The following is a 5,589-nucleotide window of genomic DNA, read 5'->3' on the forward strand; positions in this document are numbered from 1 at the left end:
AGTCGTTCAGTCACTTAGGATTTTATATATATAGATTGTGTGTTTACCACCCCAAGTTAAGTCTCCTTCCATTACTATTTATCCCCTCTATCCCCTCTCCTACCATCTTCCAACCCCCTTTCCTTCCGGTAATCAACATAATGTTGTCTGTGTCTATGAGTTTGTTTGTGTTCTTAATATTCCTTCACCTTTTTTACCCAGTCAGGCACCTCCCTCCCCCACCAACAGGTGTCAGTCAGTTCTCTATGTATTAGTCTGTTTCTATTTTGTTTGTTTATATTGTTCATTATATTTCACACATCAGTGAAATCATATAGTACTTGTCTCTGCTTGGCTAATTTCACTTATCATTATACTCTACACGTCCTTCCATGCTGTCACAAAAGGTAACATTTTCTTCTTTTTATGGCTGAGTAGTATTCCATTGTGTAAATGTACCACAGCTTTTTTATCCATTCATCTACTGATGGGCACTTGGGCTTTTTCCAAATTCCCTGAACTCATTTCACTAACAGATTTTTGGACATAGCCAGCAGTCAGTGAACATAAACATTTCATTTGGCTGAGGTGGCAGAAAGGTTTTTCTGTAGGAAACAGAAGGGAAATTCTCTACATATGGAGAATGAGGAACATTTCATATGATATGATTTTGTCTAAATCAGAAAAAGTTTAAGGAAACACAAAGTACTCCCTGTAGTCCTCCTGGCCATTAACTCAACAAGGCTCACATGTGTACCCATGTAGTGCTGCTTCTACAGCATTGTTCAAAAATGACTTTTTTTTTTTTTTGCCTTCCAACAGTCACAGGAACAATTACATATCCATAGCTAATAGAAGTATTGCCAGTATACCCTTCAAAAAGGTAAATTTCCTACATAGAGGTCTACCAAGAGGTGTTTTCCGAATCAAAGTGAGACAACTGTTAACTTCCTGTGCTGAAAGATAGGTGTAGGGCGTATTAAAGCAAGCTGCAGGGGTTTGGTTCTTGTTAACCACTCCTGCCTCCTGGGGTTGTGCCCCATGGGTATATTTTGAGCTGCTAGACCCAAAGTAAATAATTTTATTTATCATCTTCTTTATATACTGGCTTGAAGCGTAAAATTGGAAGTTAAAAATAAATTACATTGCAAGCAGTTTATCCTTCTTAACTGATAATTGTTATTTTCCATATACTTTGCAGTTCTTGAAATACTAGACTGAGTCTTATTTACTGTAAAAGTAGTAAAGAGATTCTAATTAAATTTTTGTTCTGGCTAGAAATTATTAAAACTAAATTTCACAGAATGAGTCCTTAGAAAGAACCCTAGGTCACTGAGATGACTGATCAAGGAGCAATAGCATTATAATCTGATGAACTTTTCAACGAATTTCTCCTGGCCATTTGATTGGATAGTTTTGAGGCAGCATCTAGGCATGTTTTCATAAGTTCCTGGGCAGTGATTCTGATCTACATCCAGAGTGAAGAACTATGGAAGCCCATCATCTTACTGTGTCTAGTGAGGCCCAAAGACGTGAACTGGTTTGCCCAGAGACTGCTGAAGGCAGATCCCAGGACAGATTCCGGTCTCCAGCCTGCAGTTCCACGGCTTTTTCCACTTTATCGAAGTTTCTTCCTAACTTGCATGTTTACACTAATACTGGAAAGCCCTCTTTTCTGACCTGTTTCAAAATTGTGAGATTGTGGTTATGTGAAATGCTTACAGATTCTAGCTGCAATATTTTGTAAGTAACTTTAAAATGGGAACTGAACATAGTAATTTTTTTTAACCCCCAAGCAATGTTTACTCTTATTATAAGCACTCAATAAGTATTTATTTAATGAGTAATTTTATTTTTGAATAATGTAGATCTAGTGCCACACACACTTGCTTCATGAGCAATGTTCAATATTTATTGAGTAATGTTAATCTTTAGGGAAGTCTTTATAATTTTAGGTAGGACTTCCATTTTCACATAATTTCTGTATAATTTTTATAATTTAGAATGCTTTTTATTTTTTCAGAATAAATTTTTTAGTGTTACAAAGCACAGTAGCTTCTGAAAATAAGATTGTGTTTGAGTAGTGAAAAGAATAATGGACTTAATGTAAGACCAAATTACATCACTACCTTGGGCTTATTTTCCTCCATCTGTAAATAACCGATTTGGGCTAGATTTCAACTCTAAAATTATGAATATACCCAATTGGCTGTGTTTCTCTGGAGGTCATTGAGTAATACAATCTTTTTGTCTTTATTTCTTATGAAATATGTAATGTAAATGTTGGTAACGCTAAGAGGTATGAAGAAATAATCAGGAGCTAGGTGACTAGAGAGTGATAGGAAGTGCCATTTCAGATAGAGAGTAGTCTGGGAAGGCCTTTCTGAATAGATGACATTGGGACAGGGTTCTGAAGAAACTGAGGGAATGAGTCATATGGATATCTTAGGGGCAGAGGGAAATGCAAGTTTATAACAGCTTTATTCATAATAAGTCAAAATTGGAAGCAATCCAAATGTCCATCACCTGGTAAATGAATAAATAACTTATGGTACATGTATTTAATAGAATACTTGCCAGCAATAAATAGCAACAAATTACTGATATACAAAACAGCATAGGTATATCTGAAAAGCTTTATGCTACACGAAAAAAAAAAATCCAGCTGTCAAAGAATACACTTTATGATTCCATTATTTTGACATTCTAGAAAAAGAACAGAACAGCTCAGTCGAGAAGGGGATGGGGGGCGGGGCGGTGAGAGTATTTTCTATACAGGGCACATAGAAACTTGGGAGTGATGGAAATGTTCTCTATCTGAATTGTGATGGTATTTACACAATCTGTTACTCATTTGTCAAAATTCAAACTATACATTCATATTTACCTTATGTATATTATACTTTTTTAAATATTTAATAGGCTTTTAAAAACCCTTTGTAAAAATGTAATATGAAGTAAACTTGGTATCCATTGAAGATATACCTTAGTTTCTATCTTGTGACTTTCACTTCTCTTTGGCATTTCATATCTGTTACTTATTCATTTGTCAAAATTTAAACTATACATTCAGAAAGGGCAAAACTTACTGTATAGAAATTATACCTCGCCCTAACTGGTTTGGCTCAGTGGATAGAGCGTCGGCCTGCGGACTCAAGGGTCCCAGGTTTGATTCCGGTCAAGGACATGTACCTTGGTTGCGGGCACATCCCCAGTAGGGGGTGTGCAGGAGGCAGCTGATCGATGTTTCTAACACTCTATCCTCTCCCTTCCTCTCTGTAAAATAATCAATAAAATATATTAAAAAAGAAATTATACCTTATTAAATATTAAATAGGCTTTTAAAAATCCTTTATTTAAAGTAATATGAAGTAAACCTGATACCCATTGAAGATAGGCCTTTGATTCTGTCTTGTCACTTTCTATTGTCGTTGGTGACAGAAGTACCTCTGTTCCTATTTGGGAAGCATGGGGCTAAGAAAATTCTCATAGATAGTTAATTATGATAATTATGATAGTTAATTCATGAACAATTCCAGCTGTAAAGAAAGGTTTCCTAACATAAATTGTGTTAGTCCTGAAAGCAATAGTTCCTTGAGAAACACAGGTAAACAATGCTCTAATTACAAACTAAAACCAAAATATATCATTTACTACGATCAGGATACAGTTTCATGTGATGTGAGAAGTGAACTTGAAATTTGTCAATGTCAGAAACTAAACCTGAGCAAGCTATTGCCGTATTTCATCAAAAGTTCAGTAACTATTTTCTTTCCATCTTTTCATCATCATCTAAATTTTCTTTATTCCAACTGGCAAGGGAAAATCACCAGTCTCTTCCTTGCCCAAATCCCTAAAGTGATAAATGAAAGTCTAACAAAAAGATACAGTTGCTCAAGACTTAAAAATAATAAAGAAACAACAACAGCAACAAAAACCCAACTAAGTTAGCACATGAGCAAAGACAGAAAAGATCGAAAAAATATCCATCTCCCTTTATTAATAGGCTGCATTACCAAAAATTACTCTTTAAAAATTTGTTAACATGACTGTGTTGCTATCTTCCAAATAACATTAAGGATTCTAACAGGAAAGACAGATGCTTAGTTATCACTTAATAAGCTCATTGAGAGCAGTGTATCCAGATGTCGGGATACTTGAAATATACACTTTGTTGCCATCACTTCTTTTCTTCTTCTTCTTGCCATAGCATTAAGTTGGAAAGAAGGTAATGACTTTGGCTAGGCTTTATAGTGTCTGCAACGCCTATCCATACAAAACATTTAACCCAGTTGGAGAATCCTGCTTAAGAGCTGTCTTAAACTATATGGTTGTATTAGGATATGTAGATATCCTAATACACTGGCCTTTTCAACTTAAGGCTGCTTTTTAACCATTTGTTTCCCCTACTGGGTTAATAACCTAGAAGTGGAACTATTTCCTCAGTTTAATTATTTTAAAAAACCGTTTACTTGTATAAAAGCAAACAAACAAACACCCCCAAACCTGTTACCCTGGCCAGTGTGGCTCAGTTGGTTGAGCCTCATCCTGTCTCCAGAAGGTCATCATTTTCCTGGTCAGGGCACATATGCTGGTTGTGGGTTACAGGAGGCAACCTATGTGTCTCTCCCACATTGATGTTTCTCGCTCTCTCCCTCCCTCTCCCTTTCTGTCTCTAAAAATTAAAAAAACCAAGGGAGTGAGGCATATGGATAATTTTCTGTCTGTCTTTCAATTAAAAAAAAAACATTCAAAAAACACACACACCAAAAAAACTGTCAAAGTATTTTTTAAAGTGGTTGTACAACTCACTTACCTAGCAGCAGTGCATGAGAATTCTAGTTACTTCACATCTTTCCCAGTGCTTGGTATTGTTTCTTTTAAATGCTAGACATTAGTAACTGTGTAATCCTATATAATACAAGCCTAATATGCAAATTGACTGAATGGCATAAAGACCGGTGGGTGGGGGCTGGGCCAGTGAGCAGGCAGCACCAGGCCCCCAAGGTGGGTGTCAGTGGACAGAGGGAGGGGATGGCGATCAGCATCAGGGGGTGAAGGGGGTGGAGGCAGCTACCAGTGGGGGCGGAGGGGTAATGAGGTGTGGGGCCGGCTGCTTGCTGGCAGGGGCCATCCCCCCCAAATGACCTGTTGGTCTCCTCCTGCAGAGGGAGGCCAGACTGCGGCTTAGGCCCGCTCCCTGCTCCTCTGACATTGGGGGATCTTTTGTGGAAAGTTTGAGAAATACTAAATCTTAGGCCAAGCAAAAAACAAAGACCAAAACATACACCTTAAAACAATGGTGTATCTTCAATGAAATAGACACCTGTAGGTTGGCTACTCATTACCAAACCCCTTTCTTGTCTACCTTTATAGAGAGAATCCTGGAAAAGGCAAATCCAGTTGACTCTTGTTATTGACAGTAGTTGGGTTCTCTAAAGTTGCCAGAAACACTGTACCATTGTTGTAGGGCAAATATGTAAACACACACACACACACACACACACACACACACACACACACACTGATACCTCACAGGGACATAATCTTAAATCCTAAAAACATCTTAGTATTTTTTTTTTTTTTTTTTTAACAGAAGAGAAAACAAGG

At 37.1% G+C, this 5,589-nt stretch overlaps 1 protein-coding gene across 6 annotated transcripts in view; it reads left to right on the forward strand.

Annotated features, from left to right (window-relative positions):
* The window catches only part of SUPT3H (SPT3 homolog, SAGA and STAGA complex component), a 436,829-nt gene that overhangs the window by 141,258 nt on the left and 289,982 nt on the right, over positions 1-5,589 (forward strand). The gene's annotated exons all lie outside the window — the stretch shown is intronic.

This window comes from Myotis myotis, unplaced genomic scaffold, assembly GCF_014108235.1.
Source record: "Myotis myotis isolate mMyoMyo1 unplaced genomic scaffold, mMyoMyo1.p scaffold_m19_p_7, whole genome shotgun sequence".
NCBI classification, from domain to species: Eukaryota; Metazoa; Chordata; class Mammalia; order Chiroptera; family Vespertilionidae; genus Myotis; species Myotis myotis.